The following is a 26452-nucleotide window of genomic DNA, read 5'->3' as shown; positions in this document are numbered from 1 at the left end:
GCACACGTAACCCCACCCAAAGCTACCTACAAGTCATCCTTATTATCTGTTCCAAGCGCTGCATTTTCAATCCTTTACTTTCTCTTCTCTTTTTTTTTCTCTCTTTCTCTCTCGTTTTTCTCCGCTCTGAAAGGGCGAAACAATCATTTAACTGCGGTTACCAGCTGTGCCAGATTTAGCCAGCAGGTTCTATTCTGCGCGTCACGACCAAAGGCGTAGTCCTGCACAGGGTGTGTCACGACCTTAGGTGGAGTCCTGCAAGAGGCGAGTCTCGACTGAACGAATGGTCCTGCTGGCTGCGCGTCACAGCTGCTTTTTTTTTTATGTCAATCCTTTGTAATTACAAGTAGCTTCTTAAATCTCTCTTTTTTTCCCCCCAACAGTGGTCATACGACTTTTAGTCACGCAATAGCAGTCTAAATACCCCGGGTACAGTGTGATGACAAAAAAAAAAAAACCTTCAGTCCAACGACTGACGAACGCTCTCTTTACTAGTAAAGGTTAGAAAGCAAAAGTCGACGAAGTCTGGACTTCACATTCATGACCACCTACAATCTTACGGTACAGACCCTAGCAACCTGAATAAACGTAATCAGTAAATGACAAGATGGCGGTAAAATCTGATCCGGTTAACGAGGGCCTTGCAGAAAACGTTAATCAACGCTGTCACACGAAGTGCAGTCTCCAGCCAAGGATAGCAACAGCTGCAGTAAATAAAAAGGAAAAAACAACTCTAGGTCCCTGCACCGCAGGACACGAGTCGTCGTTCGTGGCGCCACAGTTTCTCGCCAGTTCAAAGCGGAGGGCTGAGGGCGGGTCTCCTATAGGTGCAGCCAGGTGACCGACTCCCTCCGACTGTGTTGAGTGCCTTCCACTGGCAAAGTTACCTATTAATGCGCGCTGCAATGACTAAGTGCATCAAACACGCGGCCATGTTTCCCCCCAAACAGCTGTTTGCTCAGCTCGCTCCGTTTTTCAGAAGCGGCGCCGTATACCGTGGAGGTATTATCCTAGTCTCAAATCGTGCGTGCAAACACACGACACTGTGGTATTAACATATGTTTCTACAGCCATACGTTAAGTGGAAAATCGGAGACACCAAATAGCATCACATGACTGGAACACGGGAGTTTCGTAGCATCTGACAGTCCAGCAACAGATTAGACACGGTTAAAGAAAAACACTATGAGAACCTAGTACAAGATTCTAGCGTCTACTAATGCCAGTTTACAACAGTCACATTCTAGCCATTCTAGTGAAATAGGCGTGCTATGCAACACACAACCACACACGCGCATAAACAGTAAATATCAACCAAATCAACACACACAAACAATAAACAGCAACCAAAATCACATACACAATCAAAAACAGTAAACAATAGCAACCAAGATAACACAAATACAAATCAAATAAGCAGCAAACAATAAAAGCTAAACTCTCTCTCACAAACGTCTTAATTTCATGGCCTTTGACAACAGATGAGATGATGCCCCGTTTTTATTTCCATCCCTCCAACCCTTCTATCACTTCCCTATCTCTATCACTCAGAACAAACAAACATATAACGGAAGTACCAGCAGCAGGAGCTACAGGTGGAGCGGAAGCATGAGCCAAAGAGACAGGAAAGAAGTAAAGGATGTACGACACTCACCTCCCCAATGATCAGTAGCCATGCGGTCACTTCCCGGGCGGCCATTCCGCACAGGTCGCCGGTAAGGGTCTTCGTCGTCGGCTCTCCTCATGATGTCATCTCTGGCAACATAACGTACCATGTCCTGGAGTTAGAAACTTCTGGAAGACTCAGTTCTGAGCACTACGTGCTACAACCTTCCAGCGCACACGATCACTCTTCAACTTAGTGTACAGACACAAATCCGAAGCTCTGTCGGCCTACTTTTTACATATATATATATAAAATGATGTCCGATTGTGCGTGATCTATCCAAAAGAGATGTTTCCCCTCCCTCGTATGAACTGGCACCAGCAAGCCTTCGATCCTCGACAATCCCTGTCATGCAAAAGCACGTGCTTCAGGTTGTGGTCGCTGTCGATGCCGCCAGGTGTTTTCAAAACGTCTTCGTGTCACACAGCACTCTCACGCACACACATACGGGGGCACACACCAACCTCGGCGTCAACAAACTGTCACGTGATCGGAGACAACCCTATTGCCCGCCTCCGTTCAGGTAGGCGTAGGGCGCGGCCTGTGAATGAATGGCCGGCAACGAAGATGCAGAACTTCATACAACATGGACTGATCGTACAGAACCTCAGACAAACCACGCACTCAAACTCGCTTACAAATGTAGTTATGTGCACTTCTGGAATGTTCCCTAATGCGCCATAATTAGGAAAGGAAAAAAAGATTTCCCCGTATAATAAATCACTTCTGAGTTGGGGTTCGTGGGTCGAGAGGCCAGACAAAAACATGCCATCGTCACTAAGTTATTTTTAGCTGTGGACACGCAGCTCTCGTTTCTGAGGTGGAAGAGGGAAGAAGGGAAAATTCCACAAACAACTAAAACAATGACAACAATACCAGCAATCTTGGGGAGTAGAGGCCGGAGAAACTCAGGTGATCAAAAAGGTGATCCACCACGAGACACCTGCCGGTAGGGCGACACGCGAACGAGAGGAGTGTTAATGGCGGTGGGTGTCTCGACGACGCCTACCTGCCTGCAGGCCCGACGTTTATCATGCGTGACGAGTTCTGCCAAGTACGACACGGCTACTGGAGATAATGGCTTCTCTACCGTTGCAAACATGCCGCACGCTCGACTAGTTTACGACGAGGTCGGAGGTGGATGGCGGTCGGAGGTAGGCGGGGACCGACTACTGAATGGGTAACGATCTGTGACAGAAAACGGAGGAAAAAAGAGCTGGGGAGGGGAAAGACTGCGCATAAAAAAAAAAAAAAAAGCCGAGCCCTCTTGAGTCTGCTACACAATAGCCTAGCTGCCATAGCACAGTAGCATTCTCGATAACCAAGTGGGCACGAAGACGAAGAGATTTCCTCGTCCAAAGAAGGTAGATACAGGAGACGGGGTATCCTAATATTCCGACAAAAATCTCTTCGTGACACAAATGTACTTTTGTATTCTCTCCCTTACCTCCATCTCTACAACACAACACAGGCTATTACTCCTCCGCCCATTAATGTCCCAGCTGTGTTCTGGGTTTATGGGAATCTATCTCTTACACACTCACACAGAGAGAGAGCATAAACAAGCGGCAAAATACCTGCCTTTCTACCTGACATAAATCACGACAGCTTCATTTCGCTCGAAACTCAAACCACGATGAGGGCGATAAAATATGTATGTGAACACTGCATCGACCTTCTTCTAGCCTGTCCTTCAACAGCTCACCCCCAACCTATCTCCCCAACCCCGAGCCATCCCCTCACCGCTTGTTAACACGCGCGCCATGTTTAATGTTAGACGGCCAGGTGACCTGAACTAGCTCTGGCTATGCTCTCGCACATCCACAACTTTATGAAGGGTCAAGGAGTGATTTTTTTTTTAACATAACAAATACTGTGGCAAATGTCTGTCTAAGGGTCATGTGACCGTCATTTCATCATTTTGCCAAACATAATCGCACTGTGACCGACCATGGGCTTAGATCAATCGTGACGAACACACTTCCCAAAGATGCGAACGTTTGCCGTTGACCAACAGTTTGCCCCTTTGACCCTTGCCGGGTCTGTGTGCGCTGTTTTTTCATTTATCAAATTTTACGACGGAAGACATATGCTGGGTGGGACAGTGGAGGAGAGAAAACAATGTTTATGAAAGGAAGCAATGTTTCAATTCGCACCGAAACATACCGCGACCGGTGTTAAGGTGGTAATGTCATAAGCAGAACATTAAAGCCAGCGCTTAAAGATGAATGCGTGCTCGCTCATTCCCACATCCACCCCCAAAAAACTACCATTCTTAGTGGGCTTTTCAACGACTGGTGGGGGGGGGGGTCAAATGTTGCGACACGTTTACACTTTACTGTTTAGCTAATGAATTCCAAGTGTAGCCGCCAGAAAGATGTAGGTCACTAAGCTGAAACTGTCACGGTTTTGCTTTATTCCTCCCAAAGACCAGCTGATAGTTTGTCGGGTGGCTTGGAAAATGTTTCTAACCAGGGGCCGAAGTCATGAAAGAAAATAAGTCGTTTCCCTAGGGCAAAAGGGAGAACTCAAGGAGAAGCGCTGGGTTTGGGGAGGACGGGTGAAATAGAAATCGTATACATGGACTTTGAGAAGATGAAACGCGTGGGTAGTCACTAAAATACTGGACAAACTGAGGACAGAAACGTTGCTTGTACATGCTTGTCCCCTCACCACCACCACCACCACCACCGCCCCTAAGACCAACAACCTGTGTGATCTAGGGACAGATGTACTGTTTATTGGTCCACAATATCCAGAGATCGACAGCACGTTCGCTAATCCTTTGAATGTGTTTCTCTGAATTGTCAGAGAAGTCGAGTTTGCATCCCCCTACATTTGGGAAAAATAACACCCTCTCCTCACCCCCCCCCCCCCCCCCCTCGTGGTCTTGATGTTCATCTCCGGTCTCTTAAAATATTACAAGCAAATAAATCTGGATGTAACCAACTGCTTCAAACGCTGAGCCCCAGTAAAACTGCCAGCCGCTGTCAGCCTGTGCAATATAGAACGGGGCTGAATTCAGACGTACACACACAGAATGTGGCGGGATTATAAAGGGTGCGAGTCTGAGAAAATGCATGGGTGCCATTCTGTGCACCCAGTCAATCTTCGGCCACTACAAGACACGATGAGCGAGAAGCAGACGAGGGCGGAGAAGTTATTCCGCAGGACTTGATCCGAAACCTAGTAAATTCATACTGAATATCGTTCTGAACTATTTCCCTTTGAAACGATCTCTGTTAAAGGACGGGTCCCTCCTTTTCTGCATTCAACAACAGCTGCACAAGTATTGAGTCTTTGAAAACACTGGGAAAAAACTTTCAGAGTTAAACACACACAAACAAAAGAATTCTGCTTTGGATCTCGGAATGAAAATATCCCATTTTACTGTAAGGAAAGTTAGAGGTAATGCGCAAATGGGTTACACATTTCATCCAACTATATAGTCCAAAAAAGGTGATGGCTATGGCATGTGTGTACAATGAAACCAGAGGCACCACGCAAAACAGTTCTTGACTGGACAGCTGATGGAAAGAGGAAACGTGGTCGCAAAAAAAAAAAAAGTCAAAGGTCAGCAGAGAGAACAAAAGACCAAAACCTGGCCCGGAACAACATAGCTGAACTTGATGCTGGCAGACAAATATGGAGGTATATGGTGGATGCTTCATGTACCATCTAGGTGCGAAGAGGATTGTTGCAACATTTAACCTTGCAAGCTGCGAAAAAACATGAGAAGAGAAAGAACTCTGAAACGCTTCCAAAACAAGATAATGATGTGCGAGGAAGAATACGAGGGAACACTGGTGAACGAGAGTACAAATAACTGGGGACAGAAGCTTGTACATGCACAAAGCCGACAAGACCAACCTATGAACACCTTGCAGTATACACAAGTCACCTGCCGTGAAAGCAGACACCGTGCCGGTGAAGGTCAGCACGCAAATATCCAATATGTCTACTTGTCTAGCAGCAACACTTGCCACACACCGACTAGTGTACGGAGAAAAAGGAGCACTGGGTCTTCCAAGCACTGAAGCACTTTCACGAAAGGAACGAAGCTTTGAAGGCTTATGCAATCCACACCAGGGGAGAGGGGAAGGTAGGGGAATGTGGAGAGAGAGAGAAGTAGGGCGTATTAAAGTCCCCAGACCGTAAATTCCCTTTATTCCACGACTAACACACATGTAGGACTCTTCCCTTTTGTTATCTTTTGTTATTTTTTGAATGGGTGGAAGGGTGATGTATAGTCGTTTTACTGTCACAAATCGTGTTCGTAAACATACAGGTCACAGCTTCTCGGTTGTACATAGGTAAAAACGAGGGCAAGACCGACGTGCAAATGCGCAAGTCGTTAACTGGAGGCTGCGTGACTAAAGAGAGACAGCAAGTGAATGCACGGTGTAGGTAATGATACAGTGACGGCGCAACCCGTTGCAGATGTTTCACAACGGCGAGAACTCGCGAGATGTTGTAAAATCGTTCCGCCAGCAAGTCCATTTTCTTATCCCATATTGTCATTAAACCCACACACACCAGCGCGCGCTCACACCACAACACAGAGGGTATGTGACATTCCATTTCCACAGACAGAACCAGACACATATTTTTTGGAACTTGTCCAAAAACATGTCTTTAGCCCTCGAACCACGCCTGACACGTCGCCAACAAGGTTCATCTTGTCCTACCGGTCCTCAAAGTTGTTTAGATTGTTTCAACAATCCCCCCAACCCCCACCACTCTTAAAATATCCCCCTCCCCTAATCAATAAAGTCAGGCACTAGAAAAACTCTAACATATGGGGAACTTAAATTCGTAATTTTTTTTTTCTTGTACTCTCGCAAAACAAACACCGAATGCAGTCATACATCAAATGTTCTTTTGCTGCGACCCACAGATTCTCTCCCTTCCCTCCCACACAACCAGTCCACAGTTCTACATATTTAATTTGATACAGAATCGTCAGGTTACATGTCAAAATGATGTGAGCCTGAATGAATGGCAAGCAGACTGGAATAAATGCGTAGTCTCCTTCGAATGCTAACTGGACCTACAAAAGAAAACAACCCACATACCTTTGAAATCAGTGGCTTCAAAGCTTACAATTCCAAGTTTCACACAGTCCAGGAAACATACCTCGTGAGACCTCGTGAGACTTAAGATGGTGTAAATAATGCACCTACTGTCTGATAACCCTGAGATTGTTGTTCAAGCATCCACTAACGCGCTGGTCGAATTACCCATCATAAATCAGCGCGATTTGGGTCCACAAGCTGCCACCATTGTCTCCACACCACACATTAAATTTCGTCTGGTGGCAATGCAGCCCCAGCGACTGTGATGTTGACGTTACCTCTCATCGCCGAAAATCATATGCCGGCGGAAAAGTTGGCCTGGTGGTAGGTTGTCCGATGTACACATAAACCCCCTTTTATGTGATGAGGTGCACTTGGTTCACTAGCCTTAGGCAGGACACAACTGCGCGAGAACAAGACATATTAGCTGTGTTTTTCAACAGAAGATGAACCCGTCTGTGTGTGTGTAGTCCAACCTCCATTCTAGTTAACGCACTCAGTGTTGGGAGGAGGGGAAGGGGGAGCAACTGAGGCTGTATCACGGCAAGGCATCTCGTAAACAGATGCCACAGCGTGCCCGAGACGAGAGCTGAACCCAGGACAGCCAACTTCACTGTGACAGGCACCAACCTTTGCGACACTGGACCGCCCGCAATGTTGGAAGGAAGAAGAGATAGAGGATGACACCACAGCAACATCCCAACCTCAGCGCAAACTGATCTCCCCACACCATCACAGACGACAGAGACAATGGAAAAAGCGCCGAGAATAATTCACATGCCAACTCTCTCCCCTTCCTGCAAATCCCGTCGGCATGCACATGTTCTCTTTCATCCCATGCAATCTCATCGATTCATTCTTCTATAATTTACCCCTTCCGTCTCCCTTCACGTGAAGCTCTGAGACTTCTCTTTTCAGACGAATAAGGCTGCTCATTAATACTAATAATAAAGTTGATTTAACTACAGCCCTGTCCACCCTCAAAGTGCTGTCCAAAACGAAAACACCTACAGTCAGTCTCAAAAGCAGAGTTAATTGCAAGCCCCGTTAGTGTTGCTACACGTGTTGAAAAAAGGATAAGCGCCACCAGCGAAGACCGAAGACAGACATGTAGAAGATGAATACAAAGATACGTAACAAGACTGGAAAGGTTTGACAACATTTTTGTAATCTTTTCCATTACAAGACAGCAAAGGTTTTAGAGAGTACACGTACACATTCTAAGCATGGTTAAGGAGTTCTTCGGATCATATTAATACAGTGAAAGAAAAAAATAACCATAAAACATACACATATGAAAAAAAATATTCTTTTACGACGCGGTCAAGGTCTGTTTGGCCATAAAACCCTAGCTCAACCGAGATAAGAACTTAGTCAGGTCACTCTATTGTTAGACAAACATAAAACAAATATTTTACAACAATCTAGCCTTCTTTAAAAAAAAAAAGTTCAAACACACCTTTTTCCTTTAAAGCGAATATTAAGGTGGTTAGAACACTTGCCGGTTCGACACCTACATGGCGCAGCGACCTCTTCCTCCCACTTACTGATCCAGCTGTTGAAGGGAGAACAAACTTGATCCCCTCAGAGAGTTAAGAAAAGGAAGCGAGGGTGTGGAAATGGGCATCGAATCTACAGAAACGATCGCTTCCTAGAGCATTCTCAAACACTGCATCCCCCAAATAACCGAAAACACAAGTCAAATTTTAACTTACTTTTCATTAGTAAACTCCCGACCTCCTGTGACTCGACCATCAGTCAGAAGACGGTTGGAAAACAAGAAACAAACGACAGCAGCATCAACGCGAATCGTAAAGGCAGGAACCCTGACCAGCTATCAGAGGATGAATTAATCAAGTGGTTAGCCAACGAGCTAAATTAACATCATTTCCCATGCATCCTGACCTTGCGTGTCTTGCATGCGAGTCACGATCCGGGATCAGGTAACTTTAGCGTCGGCAACGACTGAGCAGGGTGAATGCCATTTCTTTGAAATCCATTGTCGTGTCAGCCGCCAGTCTGGTTGTCTACTACATAATTTAAAAGGCTAGCCTGACTCAGAAATGAAATTAGGTCAAAGTTACTGACATATTACCATAACAAAGCGTTGTCATGAGTTCTTAACAAAAATGCGATCCAATTTTTTTTTAAAGAAAAGCGCACTTGCATCGACCTAAGTTCTAAGTACTGCCGTCGCTAACAGCCGTTACAGTTTCAACACATGTAAAGAACCATGACCCAGTCAGCGAGTTTACGTCCCGGAAAAACGAGGTGTTAACTTTTCAAAACACACGTGTGAGAAAAACGCTCAAAGACGTTACCCGAGGGTTAGCTGTGTACCTCACGCAAGCAGGGACCATTGTCAACCATCCTCCCAGGTCTGCACCAGGACCCGAAAATACTTTCGGTCTACTTTCTGGCAGAGACGTCTCTGTTTCTGGGTAGAGGTTCACAGGAAGGGGAGGTAGAATAAGTTCTTTTCGTCTTTGTTAGCTTTTAAAGGGAAAAGCAAGTGAAACAAAAAACTGGATTTAAATAATAGATACCTACGTTCTAAATCTTTTTCGCTCAAATTTCGGGTTGCAAAACAACTAATTACTACAATCGCAACAAACCCACACCTCAGACGCGGTGCAAGCAGGCCGCCATGTTTTGAATGTCACTGAACTCTGCTGGTGCCGGTTGGTATCATGAATCTGGGGATCGTACCTGACGATTTCGAACACGAAGTACAGAGAGAAAGAGACGGACAAAAATGGAGAAGACTGGCTTTGACAGAGGATACATTTGTTTGTCGAATGATACAAATTAGAGTTTGTCTCTGCTTCCAGAAAAAGCATGGTAAACATGGCGGCCTCCCAGAACCGACACAAGGCCGTTTTAGACACGAATGTCAGCAGTTCGTTTGAAACCCAAAATTATGAGCAGAAACGGTTCAGAACACTAGTCCCTGTCCTTTAAGCCCGTGCTATTTCACTTGCCTTTTCCTTTAAGCATCAAGTACTAACAAAGTACTACTGTATCAAATACTGACTGATTCTACCTTCCTTACTCTTTACTGAAATATTCGCGGACTTCTAGATGTTCTAGCTATTTACACACATCCATCATTCTACTCTCATAAACTGTCGACACGCACACATACCCCTCACATGCGACAAATGGTATTCAATCAAACAATGAATATAAACTAAAAAAAATTACTTTAACACCACGAGTCGATATATTGTCAGAAGCGGTCACAGATGGCAATGGCAGTTAATGGAGCAGAAGTTTCGAAATTCAGTCGTCAAGCTGCAGCCCTGTGAACCACGTGCAAGTCGCAATTAATCATGGGGAAGTATATCTATGTAAAACTAATATATTTATACAAACACTAATCGACTGATGCGGTCGCACATGCGAGTTATGTGAGAGCAGTAGACAAAAAAAAAAAAAATACAGATGTTATGTGAGATGCTTCAAAGTAATCATTAGTCGTGAGGAAATCTAGCATTCTTCACCTCTTCGTATTTTTTAAGTCTTACTGTGTGAATTTTGAACACAAGATCACGAACTTCCTCCAGACTAAGAAGAGGGAAGTAGAAAAAGACATGGGGACCCACAGAATTTTGTGGGCGGAGCACGAGCTTGTCATTAAAAATTCAAGGGCCCCGTTCCTCCCATCTCAATCTGCGCATGCTCGAGTTCCTCGTCAGTGTCGTTCCATGAGCAAATCAGTCACGGCGAAGTTTGTCCCACGGATACAAAGAAAACAAAAATCCCGGTCAACTTGCCGGAGACGGTTTGAAGACCTACGTTTCCTCTTTGTCCACCATCAGCACCCCTCCCCAGCATACCCTCCACTACACTTCCCCTTTCCCGACATCCTGCCGTCCTTAACGGCCGTAAACCTAAACCTTCAAAGGCGGACTTACATTCACGCCGCCAAATCTACTCCATCTGTTGTCCGCCGTGTTCGATGGAGGTTCCTTGCGCATGCTTCACTTGCTGCAAATCATCATACATTAGCATTGTTTAGGTTCACTCACACAAGTCCTGCGCACGCGTGAGAGGGAAGCAGGAAGTGATGAAACCGGTGCAACTAAAATTCCTATCAAGTACACTAATATTTTATAGAGGCTTTAGCTGGGACTAGTCAGCGTGCTTACGGCATACTGTGCACCTCGTCCCAGACCATGAATGGAGGGGGCAATGCTTGATCAATCTTTAACTCAGTTGTCAAAAGCAGAAAAGGTCGATGAATAATCAAGAAGGTGGATTAAATCCTCAGGCAATAATAATGTGTGATTTATATATAAAGTGCATGATCATGCTCATGAAGGAGCTTCTTCTAAGCGCTTGAGACAAGAACGAGACATGGACATCATATGAAGAACGGAAGGATAAACAAACGTACAGACAAGTAATAAAAGACAAACATCGAAGACGGAAAGAGAAATCGGGAAACAAATAGCAAAGCCTGCTGGAATAAATATGATTATGTCACCAGGGAGAAATTGCATCAAAATGCTAAAACATATGACTGTTTGGCGACGATGTAAAGTCAATCGCAGTGAAGACTTGTACAAACAAACAAACAGTCGTAGCGTTAGTTCCAGAAGACTGGCCGAAAGTTGAAATCAGTAAATGAAGAACAAGAGGCCATAGGCAAATAAACAGCCCAACACAATGCCGAGGACACCATCAAAATGTGATGGTCAATAAAATGGCACAGGATGCACACCAGTTGTTGAAGTGAATGTTACAAACCAAGGACCGCAAACGAAGACTGCAGAACACGAAGACCGCTAGTCAACGAAAAGGTCCATTTCATCTATCCATTAAAAAAAAAAAAGTGAAAAGGTAGAAAGCCACAATCAGGCACACAGAGGAACTAAAGGAGGATGTATATCCACAAGTTTGTGATGATAAAACCAGAACAGATCGTGGACAAAACAGAACATCACAGAACTAGACTCCCCCACCCCCGTTCAGCCTGTCAGGCGAGTGAACATCATGATCTCCGCCACATTTATCTTAGGTTGCCTACCCAGACTCAGGGTTTAAGTCGCTATCTCCAGGTAACTGATCTACTCAGCTCGGGTAGGCTCTGGGTAGACGTTTGTGAATACAAGAACTGATATCCGCATACCAAGAGCGCAAACAATTCCTACGTCACACGTGAACCTATAGCAGGGTTGGGCTGAGTGAGTGACAGGGAAAGGATATTAGTCACAGCAGCTATGTGTGGCGAGGCAATGTTATCTTTATCGCGATTGTCTCGCCCTTTCCTCTCCTCCCCCCACCACTACCCCCCCGCCTAACTCTCTGAAGACGATCCACATTGCTCTCGCATAAAGGTCTCGGGCAAACTGTGCTGAGAAAATGTATGTTTAGAGGAATGGATGGAGGACCGCTTTAAAGCGAAAGCGATTGTCCAAATCTTTGAAAGTTATTTATGCTCTAGCAGAGAAGCGAAAAAGGGATTTACAAGTGCCACTACTTCAGCCGGCAGGCCCGCGAGCATCGACATAAAATGGGCGTGGTGGTGGGCCTGGAATGCAGGCTTTGTGCACCTTTAACAGGTGGACCTCAAAGCGGGAGGGCGGCCACACCTGTTATCTCCCGTTCTTGCCCGTTGCCTCTTAGCTTCGCCAAGCGCTTCTTTCTCCATGTAGAATGGTGACAGCCATAGACTAACGTGATCTCTTCGACGTGCTTGTCGTCTGTGTTGATGGTGCGAGCGGCTAACTGGTTGCTTCGTTGTTTTGATAGGTAGAGGCGATTTTCGAAACACACTGCGAGTATGTAGCAAAACGGAAACCAGAGTAAGATGCGTTCCCAAAGACTAGATTTCACGCAACCATCAGCCCCTCTGCTCATTCATTCATTGGTACAGGTCGTTAGGGCGAGCACATGATGACGCGGCAGCCGACACGACCGCCAGTCGCGCCTGTTTTGGACCGATAGTAAGCAGATCCTGCACAGGACGACCACTCCACTCTTTCATGTTGGTAAGCCAGTTCTTCCTCTGGCCAACGCCCACCAAGATACCTTGAAGGATAGTCATGGACATGTCGTGCCGGGTCATAAGATCAAACCAGACTTTACTGTTCCAAGTATAGATTTTCACACCACGCTCAAAACTGAGAGAATCGGGTGTCCTGGGTTCAGACCTCGTCAGGCAAATATTTTCTCTCTGCATGTGGCACCTGTTTGCATGGCTTTTCCGCGACATAGCCTTCGTATGCAGCCCCAATACCCCAACGGCTAGCGGAGCACAGTGGGCAAAGGATTTACCTGGACCAGACAGCAAAAAACGTTTAACCGTCGCCGCCAGCAATGTCTTCGATGCAAATCGAGTACAAGTTGCTGGGGCAAGTGGCGTCACCCTATACCAAGAAAAAAGAACTCATCAGCCGCTGGGTGCTACATTTTATAGCAAAGAATGCCCGATAACTCGTAATATCGATACCATTCATAAGGCAGAATGACGTGCCTGTCCTGGGGCCACGTGCATAAATTAACCCTAGTCGCCAGCTGGGCGGTTAACGTGTCGCAGTCCCTTGAACTGCTTATATGAGCTGACTGCTTGTCGTTAGCCATCAAGCTAGCCTGCAGTGGTTCGTAGTCCACCTAGCCCTCTGACGTCAATGAAGCGCGCGCAATCTCTCTCACACACATACTTATATTGCGGTCGCATGCATTAAATCCTGTTCTTTTGTTATTTGTCCACTGTTACCCAGAAATAACTTTTAGGGTAAGGTAGACTGAATTAAAAACCTGAGGACTCTCCCAACTCGTGGTGAAAGAGTGCGCCGATGCATGAAAGCTGTGTACGGCTTCTAAAATGTCAGTTAAAATTCCTGTAGTAACGGGAGTGGACAGCGAGAACCATCAACTGAAAAAAAGGGGGAAGCAAGATGACGCGCGACGATCTCTCAAGGGCTAACCCGACCGCCTTCCAACGTCTCAAGTTTTCTCCAAGGTTTTGGAAGATTAAGATTTCATCTTCCGCGAACTCACAAAAGCAAGCTCGGTACCCCGACAAAACAACTCGTTAAAATGCGATTCAAACTCTCACATTGGTTGCACCCTTCAGTAACGTCCTATTACAGTTTATGTGTCCTTTTCTCTTTAAATTCCCACCTCATTTTTTCAGCAAACTAATCAATAAGACTACGCTTTTGTTGCCGTCGTCTTGAATTTCATGCTTGACTCGAGTAATAATTTACAACTTACAACCTGTACAAGTCTGGAAAAGGTAAAAGGAGACAAGGACAGTATGCGCACGCGTGTCTGAAACCCATGTATCCGACAGTGAAACTAAATAATCACAAAAAACTTACACGAAACATGAAACACATCATGAAGAAAAAAGCTTAAGAATAGTCTTCAGCTAACGGCTGTAATAATTAAGGGTTTAGGCGTTATGACAAGAGACAAAACTGGTAACACGATCCAGGGAGGTGGGTGGGGAGGTCTACCCTTGACTCACGAACAACGGAGTTTTGTTTCAAGTGGCTTGCTACAATAAGAGAACACAACCTGTCGACGCTTTCTTTCTTTTTTTTTTTTTTTTTTTTAATAATGTAATCTCGCGTTCTCAGTTGAATCTGTGCATGTTACACGTGTATTATCGCTCCATGTCCGCTAAAATTGTGTTAGGAGACACCCCGGTTATCTTTACCGTCTACCTCTGTTCACAACAGATCTTTGAGAGTCTTCCTCCTCCTCGTCCTTCCCCTCCCCCCAATCCTACCTGACCCATAGACGGAGGCAGTAGTTTGTTTTGTGACTGGGAAATTTTTTTTTATGCTTTCGTGCTCCTTTGTGTTTCTTCGCCTACTTCTTTGTGACTGTAGTTGACCCGTGCGTGTGTGCCTGCGCGTTCACCATCGACTGAAATCGAGTTTCTTGTGTTTATGTGTCCTACCACTGGAATCGCAAAGATAATTATTATTCCTAAATTTCACTGACATTCCTCCCAGCGTTGTCACTGTTAACCCTGACTTTGTCAACATGAGCGTCCGGTATGTATGGACATAACATTTCTTGGATTGATCAACTGCACGTTGTTAAATATAACTGAACTTTTACTCTGTAAACTGCGTGAGGACGTCGTTCTAGGTCCCAGAACTCTTGCTAAACCTATGAATACTGATTTTTTTTTTTTTTTTAATCTTGTCCAACTACTACTGTACCACTTTCAGAAAACCTTTGTATAGTGATCTGTATTACTTTACTGAACGAACAAGCAGACCTGCAGAAACAAACTGTCACTGCTCATAAAATATGTGATTTTTCCTAAAGCCGAATACCTGCGATTCTGTGCCCACTCTCACCTATAGATTTTTCCATTCTCTTAGAGACTTTTTGATGTCTCACAACTCAAAAAATTCCTGGGGCTTCCAATCAAGCAATTATTCAACACAAGGCATCAGTCACTTCTCTACAATCTTAGACAATCAAAGGTCGAGTGCAACTACATCCGGGTACAGCTATTAATTCTTGATGGATAACACCTTCATGTAACTTTCACCATCCCCAACTTGGGCGCTTACCAAAGTATGACTAACAGGTCAGAGGAACAGTCAAAAAAGTGAAATTCTTGATCAATGGGATCCTCAATCCTCATGAATCCCCATGTCTCTTAACTTCTGGCTTAGAAACTATGTATTGAATATCACTTAAAATACCGTGCAAATGTAGACTCAAAACAGGACACTACAATTACTAAATAGACCAGTCAGCCCTTCCTTGAACACTTTTCTAGCTTAATATTTCCTTCAACAAACACATAAATCTCCAAGTACTTCAAGAAACAGTACCTACAGAGAGATATAATTAAATGTACAACCAAACTAATTAAGTGTAAAGCCAAATTGTAAATTAAGTGATCTATGCTCAATGTTCCACCATACGTTCATTTTAAAAGAAGCAGCATTTAGATATGCACATGGTGTACATTGTAATTAACTCCATACTGATTTGGTAAAATTTAATGCAAAATAACAAAATACAATTATCTCTTCCACATTATAGGTATGCCACCACCCCACGCCCACCATGGCCCTCCCTTCATTTTACAGAAGTTTAAAGTTTTTTTTAATTGGGTGTGAAGAGTACTTTATTGTAACATTTGGATTAAGTATTTGATCATAGGGTATATTTAAGTCACCATTAAGGAAAAAAATACTGCATAATACATAAAAAATAAAAATAAATGAAAACTAAAACATATGTATATATAAATCTTAAAATGTAGGGCCACTGTAAGATGCCACTTAAGTAATTGCCACAAACATGCTTGATGTCCCCAAACTGATGAATAGAATTGCAGTTCTTTTACTAAAAATTTAACTTAAAAAAAATAGCTGTTCATTAGTAAAACATGTGGACCTTCAAGGTAATATTATACATAACAATTTGTATATTTCATGCATAGCTTTATATTTCTAGCCTTTGTGAGTCATACGCTGGCATTTACATGGTAATAGCTGTTTAATTTAAAAATTGCATATCATTATGGTATTTAAAGATGAAATACATTTATATTATACTTTTACAATACTTTACATTTCAAGCATTTCTAAGTTTCTTAACATTTTCTGTCATCTAATAGCCTTCCCTTGTCTGCTACTTCTGCAAATTTCCCAAAATATTCCCTTTTAAATTCTTATTCCCACCCACACTACATTAAAACAGTGATGGGTAAAGTAGTGATGTGGAAGAGATAACTTTATCTGTTACTAGGTTTCAAACTTACCTATGGTCATCTCTGCTGTAGGGGTCATATCCACTGTAAAAGTAAAACATATGTTAATAGTGTAAAACAACATGACAACTCTTGCACAATATATTTCATGCCAAATACACAATGTATTTAAACAAATTTACAGTCTCCACAAAAGCAGTCATGAAACTGCTCAGTTAAGCTTCTTCTTCACTCACTGTCAACATAGTTTTTCAACTATAAAGTTGTAAGTAAATAATAAGGTCTTAAAGGTAGAGAGTTCAGTTCTTTTACAAAATGTCTTCCCTTTCCTGCATAGACCAAATATCTTCATCTTCTCTTGCAATGATAAAAAAAATGATAAATTCAAATGACTTGATTATGAAAAACAATTCAGTCATAGGCTACATCATTCTGCCTGCTACTGCCACCATCCTCTGCAAAAAATACTTACTTGGCACCAACTGGGAATGAACCTCTCTCTGAAACACCTCCATGGCCAAAGTCACTGTATCCATTCATGCCCCTTGGGGTGACACCAGGCATGTTTCAAATCAATGCTCTGCTACTGCAATGAAAACCAAACAACTCTGGCAAATCTTCTTAGGAGGTATGAATGTTTTCACTATATAATTATTAATGAGATCTTGTATGTTCTCATATTCCATACATCATAAGCAGGATACATAATCCCTATATTGTCAGCAGCACACACTGGAGGCAGTGGAGGTCACCTAAATCTTCTCACAGAAATGTCCAGGCCACATGTTCATTTTAGTTCGTTTCTTTAACCACACTAAATGTTCTTAGCAGTGACTGAGACAACATATATATACAAACACTAGTACAAGCATATTACATAATCACACATGATACACCTGCATGTGTATATTGCAAGATGAAACGTCACATCTGATAAAACCACTTTTACTCAAAAAGTATAAATTTGGGTGAATGTTTCAAAATTTTTGAGGAAAGGGGTCATTCTTTGGAAAAAAATTTAAAAGGTGTGCCATGGTATTTGCTTTAAAAAAACAGTGCAAGCTAAACTAAACACTTGGAATGTGCACATAGCAAATAGAGGAAATGTATATACAAAACATAAGTTTGTAAATGCAAATACATTCAAGAACTTTAGTAGCTCAAGATCAGTGTGAGTCACGTCACAATCCAATAAACTTTTGATGAGCTTTTTAGTATGTTCACTGTAACCCGAGTACTCAGTTGCATCCTTGTTTTGCTCATTTTCACAATTTCAACTTTATCCCTCTACACACATTGGGCAAAAGTAGGCCTTGCAAACAACCCCAAAAGGACAAGGTTTTCTTCAGGATGAATCAAGCCACCTTCTAAATCAAAGATGGCCACAATGTGATGACCTTCCTGAGAAGCTGACTCCCTAGACCCATTGTCAACAACTTTATTCAGTATACAAAGACTGGGATGGTTAAATGTTGAGGGAATCACTGAACTGCAAAGGACAAAGTTAACGTGTAACTTGCACAGGTTCTGCCTCTATCAGGACCATGAAGTTTGCTGTGTTACTCCCTGATATGTCCACATCTATTATCTATGCGTGGATGCAGACTGACCTCCTTTGTCTAGTTTATTCTCAAGTGTGGTATTATCTGTCCAGAGTTTAAAAAAAATCAGGTGTAGGATTGCCCCCACCCCTAAAACAAACGCACATGATGTGAAACATTTTTTAAAACTCTTGATAGATAATACCTTACTCTTATAATGCTGGTAATACATGTAACAATTATTATAATTATGATGATGGTGGTAGTGATGTCAACAATGGCAGTTTCTCACAAAATCTCAGACCTCAACCATTAAGCTACTTGCAAATGTTGCTCTAGCTGTGGCACAAATAGAAGTGGCTATTGAGAGTCTTTGAGTTTTTGCCCACTGATAGGAGATGTGAGCTGGTGTTACTTCATTTTCTGCATACTCATGGCTATGTTGTGTCACTAAAAATTCAAAATGCTATTATTAGACATCAGTTCTCGTTGTCTGTAAAGAAGCCAAATTTTCCTCATATGCTGTCTTTCGTTCATTTCACTGAATTACAGTGTCATCCTTTGTCTTTTTTCAAACAAAACTACCTGATGACCATGACACACCTTGACACAATGTAAGATACATCTCTTCAAATGGAAATCATAAGAATGAACAGTAACAATACCATCACAGCCACCATCATTATCAAAGTTTACCATAATTAAATCTACTGAACTTCTGGATTAATCTTCAAGTCAAAATATTATCAAATATTTATCATTATAGTGGAGCTACAAATATACTTATTTCCAAAACAATTGCAAGAAAATGCCTAAGAACTCCTCTGAAATCTTTGTAGAATGCAACTACATCAATTCGTAAACTGCCTTTCTAAAATAGGAAAATTCTGATGGTCAATTCTGAAAATCAACATCCTGGTACACCTAACAGATGATCTATATTTATGTAAAAAACTTTTCATATACATAACATTACATGAGACCGTTTTTTTTTTAAAAAAAAAAAAAAAAAAAAAAAAAAAAAACTAAAGTAGTGCAGAATGTTACTGCTTAATACATCCTTCAAAGGTAATAAAAGGAATTTCAGATGAACAATGAGAACAAAATATGAGAAGAACAGAACATTAAGGCTGCATGTATTCTGAATGGCAGCATACTAACAAACTTCCTTGTTCCTTTATTTTTAAGGTCCCCACACAACTAACATTTAATCACTATTAGTGTGTGTCCCATACCTTCTATTCCACTATCATACATAAAAGAATGATAACAAATCTACCACAATGATATCTGAACCCTTAGCTAGCAGTAGCTATGATAGTCACATCAAACTAGTGTTAAATGCAATATCTAAAACAGTTGTTTTTAAAAAAATGCAATTTATACTGATGAGATATTGACTTGTAACAATAAATTATGGGTACAATAAAGCAGAATATTACGAACTATTTGTGCACCCATTCCAAAAAATATTCCAGGATAGGATTCACTGATGTTTGATAAACCACATCATTGCCTAATGTACACCTGTCTGCAGAAACTGCCAAACCTAAACAATCAATCCTTGGCATGGGATATCAAGTTAATCCTCTCTTTACATATATTCACAATATATATACTACAATACATCTACATCTGTCTTTTTGTAAAATTGAAATGCCACTCTATTCATAGCACACTTGCTATATTGTTTTAAAAACCATATATATACTTAGGTATACTTATTGAATGGCCAAACAATTATTTTAATATTTCAAAGTTTATTCTGCTTTTTAAAATTGAAATCAAAAACATTGTTTCTTAAACTTCTCAACATCATATTAGTCTAGCAGTCTCCCTGGATAAGAAATTTTGATCTTTAAATAAAATGTATCTGATTTACAGAATTGTCGAAAAGACATTTATTACTATCATTCAACAGTACTGTAATTAGTAGACAAACATCTATGAAGTAGATGCTGATGTCTTAATGCATCTATGTCATGTGTATGTGGAAATGTTGTGATGATAAACAGATATATATGAATGCATTGCAAATTTCTTGTTCCATCTCAACTGAATGGATAGTTAAAAAAAATTTCTACCATTACTTCATTGCAAAATATTTGTACTATGAACAAAACAATAACCATAATAAATAGCTTGAATAGATCACTGCTTTTCACCCTATCCAGTATATTCTTTTAAACAAATGAACCTTGAGAATTATCAATTTAATATTTTTAAGGCAACAAATTCGCACTACAAAAACAAAATGAACATCACTCGTAATATATATATAGAATATCTGAAGATGTTAATCTCTGCCTACACAAAAAAGTTATTTTAGTGCAAAACATTTTTCTCACTCTCTCTGATCTCCTGGGTGTGCACACCCTTACCTTGATAACCAGTGAATGGACAACAGTAACAAAGTCCACACAATGTCTCAGTAGGTATATCCTCTCTTGAAGCGACAAATGTTGTAATCCGTACAGTCTCGATAAGAGATTTTATTGTCGAACGTAATCTTTCTCAGCGCAAGCAAGCCTCTTAGTGTATGTTCATGTGTTTAATATGTGTTCATTTAAGTGTGTATTTAGAACTCAGGTGCAAAATGACAACTTCCCAGGCCGTACGATGTCGACTTCGTCACAAATTCGTTGTAAACACTACAACCAGCAGACGAGAGAGCCAGATATATTACTGCATTTGTAAACGGCCGTCTTCCTTGTTACTCAAACCATAGACATTCACCATAAAGTTAGCTTACAAACACCAACATAACAATAACATTTCCCTCAATATTATGTCTTCAAATATCTGGGACTCAACTACATGCGAGGACAAAAACTAGGTCTGCACATTCCAGCGAAAGCCACCGCAAGCCTATCGTCCGGACACGACAACTCCCCAGACACGAAAGAAATCTCTTTCCCAGCTTCTTCTCGAACATATCACAACTTCAGTAAAAACTAATAGATGTAAGAAGATACTTACTAAAAAATAATCACGCTTCACATCAAGTTTAAAAGAGACTTACAAAAATGAAAGTAGTCTCCTTCACAGCCACATCCTAGTGTCCGACAGACACTGTTTTGGATTGGGTGAGGCTCGTGACACCAGTGTATCAGATAAGCACACCCCCTCCGCTCGATGATTACACTGTAAATAGCTTAACTATTTAAGTATTCAAATAAAATGCATTAGTCAGTCATACTTTTAGTTCGTTATTTAAAATACTTTATAAAATACTTTATAATTACAAAATAATTATGATTGATGATTATATCATTCCTGGAATCAGTTTCATGCTGGAGTACGAGTGTTTGAACAGCCACGTTATAGTCACATGACCATCACGCGCACAGCTGTTGGATCGAGCTTGCTTACTGAGAAATCAGGTTGGACAGAGTGTTTGCTTTCTTCTCAGACTTTGTCAGTCAGTCTCTCTCTCTTTTGATGTTAAGCTGTTAAGTCAATGTTGATATCTCTCTCACTCTGATTTTACAGTGTCTGAGTTTTCGTGGTGACTTTCTCACGCGATAGCAAGACCCGCCCCTACCGTCACAAGTTCACCTGGTGTGTCCCCATCGACAGGTACCCGAGGTACCTGTTAAGGAATGAGAAGAAGCACTGTTGTGGAAGATGTAGAAACTATTTACCAAAAGATGCGGAGAAGGGGTCGAAATAAGTAAATCTGACACTGAATACCCCCATAACTAAGAATGTATGCATGTTAATGAGAGGGAAAAAATCCACCACCACCATTTGCCTCTTAAACTGATATCATGCAGCTGACGACCAGTCATGCTCACCCCCCCACGGCCCCATCCCCCATACCGGGAAGGAGACCAGTCGCCAATCTGCTTACTTCGGTGTTTAAATTTACCACCCTCCAAAATACCCTGATTGACGTTCTTAGAATCTTAGAGTGTCGTGACGAGTCATATGGCCAAACAAGACCAGCCTTCAGCGTTTTGCTGATGGTATATAAACACAAATATAGTAAAACTACCGTTACAAAATGTTCATGATAGAAAATAAGTGCTCATATATAAGGCACAGTGATTCACTCACAGTTTGTGTATTGTTTGTTTTACTTTTGAAAACTTTTTTATAAGATGAACACGAACGCGCAGGCTTTTTTTTTTTTTTCCTCACATAGCAATCGAAGAAGCACGATTTTTTTTCGCTTCTTTTTCAAAATTATCTTTTGTAAGTCTGGAAAGAGTTGTACAACTACCAGAAGATGTAAATATTTTTCTTTCGCTCGTTCGCACTAATAACTGCAGTTTCTGCTTGTATCTATCCCACCAAAAGGTATTGACGTTGTATGGTGCGCCGTTATGACACTCCTCCCAATGACTTCATCTTTTCTCCTTCCTGGCAATCTATCAAAAGAGCATACACATATTTGTATATCCATAAACATACATCTAAATGAGTGGATGTGATCACGTGTACTAAAGGAGAGGAGAGTGCGTTATGCTGCAACAACGGTAAATCACGGGACACCAGGGCCTATAACAAACGCCCAACAGACAGGAAAAAAAAGCTTGTCCGAAACGATATCTAAACTTAGGACACCCGACTCAAACTGTGCAAGTGACAAGTGTTAACAGACAGACCGATCCTTCCACTTGAAAACAAAAAACACCGGACAGATTCGTCACTCCCTTGGCCTGACAGATTGACAAACAGACACCCGAAAATGATTCCTGGCGTTGTCCACTAGCGGGTGGATACGTTTAGAACGTGTCAGCTATCTACATGGAGAGAGCAATAATAAGGTCTGTGGAAGTAGGAGGGGGTGGAAGTTGGCTGGGGTGGGGGATGGACTCAGCATGGGGGACCTCTCACTGCCGACGTGAGAACAGAACTTGTTATCAGCTTGTGCGGGAGGAAACAGTCAAAATACACGCCTTCTTTTGTGTTGCCCAACGATAGAGACATTTACAGAGGCCAGAAACTATACTCCTGTGAGTGCGAATCGCCTACTTTGGTAGCGGATAATTAACAGATGGGTTTTGAAATTTACAGGTTAGGTTTACATCACCTATATCTACCGATATCAGAAATAAACGCAAACCATTCAGGTTAGTCTTTAAAATCAACAACAGAGCTACAATAACTTTGTTACTTAATTATTATTCTTCCTTATTGACAAAAATAATCGACTCCACTTCCTTACAAATTAGTATCAATAAACTGAAAATTAAATCACGAACTAAAATTCCTTGACTGCTGGCAGACGATTTTTTGCTAAAACGAGGCATTAGACGACATAGCTTCCGGTTTATTCACATTCTTTGTTACGGCTCGCCGAGACTAACAGCAGATCACTTCGCAAGAGGCTAAGCGTTGGTCTTGGCAGACAGACAGGAATCCACCTATACATGTCCATGATCAAACAGACCATAAAGACTGAGCTTTTATATCTCCGTCAACACGAGATTTCATTCACATAGTCTATTCTTCTTAATGTTGATAGTTTAACAGGAAGCTAATTTGTACGTTGGCCTCGTTCTAGAAGTTGATGCAGAAATCATCTGCAAGCAGTCCAGACGTCAGTGCTTACAGTATGCAAGGGGATTGAAACAAGCTGCGCCAGACGACACAAGCATGTCGTAAGATGCATATGTCTTGTACCGTTATCAGCGGCCAAGGACGAAGTCAAAAACATGACAAGCTGTTGCAGGTATGTGCATGGCCACCTCCTCGATGAAATTTAAGCTGGCTAAAACTCCTTTCTTTTTTCATTTGTTGCCACAGCAATTCCACGTGGATAAGACGGCTTTTGTTATCTGGTCAGCGGCACACGTTTATCAACTGTCGCATATATTATCTAAATCAGAGATAATGGTGGTGATAAGGGTGTGCATGTTCGGAAATGGACTGAATTGTTTTGTTGTTTTTTTTTTTTTTTTTTTTTTTTTTTTTTTTTAAACTGGCTACAGGTTCAGTGTTGGCCGATAACAACACACAAAAATTATACACATAGAAAGAAATGCAAGTAAGAATGAAGAAAGACACATGTAAGACACTGTACAAGCATTATTGTAAACACACTCCTAAAGCCTGTTGTCCAAAGAAATTCCTTTAATTTTTTCATAGAGAAATATACAGATTTTTTAAAAAAAGGCATGAAGAAGGCGGACACCAACACTTTCCTTACACTCTCCTTAAGAAAAGAATCAGCCGTCACTAGGCCATGAAGAGGACAGAGTAAGAATCGAACCAACATTTTATTTGTTTAAGGACCACCAAGGACCGGGTGTGCAATCGCTCTATAGCTGGATGATAATGTCTAGCAGTCAGATAAAATTCTTATAGTAGCATCCGGCTAGCACTCCCTAGCTAGCAACCCTCCTTTGTCACACGATAAATAAATTCCTTACATCTGAACGAACAACGCCCTTCCTTTTGGTAGGAAAAAATGTTTAAATATGGCTTTCTCACCTATGCGCCAAGCATGAAAAGCTGAAGCAGTGATGTCACTTCAGTGTATAGAAAAGTCTAGTCATGACATGTTCCCAGTTCTCATATACTGTGATCCCACAGTAGACGCTTAAGGGCAGGCCGACGTTTGTTTGAATATTCTCAGATTAATATCTTGTAATGATCCCAAAATAAAGTCAGGACAATATTTTCTTTAACTTGTTGTCGCTATGCCAGAATTAATATTTAAAAACAGAGTTTAGTACTCTCCCCCTCCTCTCTCCACCTCCTCCCCCTCCCCACAAGTTCTTACTTACCCCTCTCCCCACAAGAGACCGATGACCGCAGCATGACTGTCGCTATAAATAATTTTAGATCAATGTCGTTGTGAACGTCATTTAAAAAATAAACGGTATGATCACTGAGCTCACGAACTCTCGAGATAAAATCTTTAAAAAAAAAACTGAAAAGAAACGTATGATAAAAAGGAGATAACTCGAGCAGTATAAATGAACTGCAAGAAACCAGGAAGTGCTTTTTTGCATTTGATATATATGACAGGCCCGAGAGGTTTTAAAGTCATTCTTGGCTGTAGGTGGTGCACACAGGCCGGGTACTGATTATCAACCGCAGAATAGCAGGCTTGTATTGGTATTTGCTTTTTAGTCAAACTTTGAAAGTAGGTATATTTGGTTAGACATTAGGGATAGTGCAGTTGATAACTGGCTGCCTCTCTCTTTAACTTCTTTCTGTTCACTCACGTGTGCACTTCAAACCCGTTTTGTTCCCCTGTGGTCTGTTCAAGGAAAAGAACATTAACCCTTGCGTTTCGCTTTTCACAAGCCCACTCCCTCATTGAGGATGTGACGTTGCACAGCTCACACCCTCAGCGGGTGGTGCAATACATACATTGCTTATCTGATCTTCACGAGCGGTCAGTCTGTTCTGTGCAAAGTTGGAGAGTGGACGGGGGCGTAACTTACGTGTACATAAGACGCACATCAAGCTAAACACTGGTGTGTTCTTACATGCATTACTGCTGCACGGGGACCTTTCTATGAAGGGAATATATATATATTTTTCATTCTACTTCATTCATTCAGACTGTCTTTTCTGTTTCCTTTCCTTTTCTCTGCTGCTGCTGTTGTTTTCTTCCTACCATCCGGACCGTAACATCCATGTAAATATCTTTTTTCGCATCATGCATTTCTAAACATCTAACCAATTGCTCATGGCGTAATTCTACATGGGAAAGGGAGGGAACGCATCATGTACAATTCCGCTACAGTACCCGAAAAAAATTGCAATGGCTTCAGATTGCTGAATTTATAGAATTATTGCTGATTATACTCAGCTCTAAGAAATCATTGTAAGTCTATCGCACTTTCCAAAGGATTGGTCCGCCTTCAGCTGTTACAAAAGGGCCATATAAATGCTATATAGGCACATTTTATGGGAGGAAAGAAGTGAATGACAATCCCTGCCACGTGTTTTATTTGTCTGTTTCGTGGTTTTTTATGCAAGAAAGTCCAGTTCACAACAAGCAAGTCTCTTGGCTTATTCTGCGGTTTTAAGAAATGTCAGCTTGAAAACGTACTGATTGATGGCTTTTTACTTGCAGTTCGTGTTAGAACGTGTGCATACTGTGCAAAACACAGTTTGAGTTGAAATACAGGATGGGCCACTTCAAAGTATGATACTCCCAGACGAGGTAGCTACTTTTCAGTGGCCCACCCTATACTATAATGCCTATTTAATTCCCTGTTCAGTGTAAGCGCGATTCGATTTTCTTTGCCATACACAATCGATTTGCGCCAAATCATGCTTTTTTTAAAATTAAAAAATCCAAGTTCTAGTTCAAAGCTGGCCGCAACAAGCTGTTGATTAGCAGTTTTACTTCCTACGTTTTATATCGTTTGCTTTTTGACTTGCATGTTTTCTTAGCCTCTTTTTTTGTACATCCTTGTGTTCTTTTGGGTGTGTTTGACTGGTATGACTCACCGTGATATTGCCTTTGCTGCTGACACGGCGTTAATCAACAACCATTTTT

At 41.7% G+C, this 26452-nt stretch overlaps 1 protein-coding gene across 1 annotated transcript in view; it reads right to left on the bottom strand.

The window, feature by feature from the left end:
* The window catches only part of LOC112553309 (epidermal growth factor receptor kinase substrate 8-like protein 2), a 62238-nt gene extending 41086 nt beyond the window's left edge, over positions 1-21152 (bottom strand). The window contains 4 exon segments of the mRNA XM_025220418.1: positions 1655-1755; positions 16493-16525; positions 16914-17027; positions 21005-21152. The gene's annotated coding sequence lies outside the window, so the exon portion shown is untranslated.
* Between the last annotated feature and the right edge of the window lie 5300 nt (positions 21153-26452).

Source organism: Pomacea canaliculata, linkage group LG12 (assembly GCF_003073045.1).
Source record: "Pomacea canaliculata isolate SZHN2017 linkage group LG12, ASM307304v1, whole genome shotgun sequence".
NCBI classification, from domain to species: domain Eukaryota; kingdom Metazoa; phylum Mollusca; class Gastropoda; order Architaenioglossa; family Ampullariidae; genus Pomacea; species Pomacea canaliculata.
This window is presented reverse-complemented; position numbering and strand designations above follow the sequence as displayed.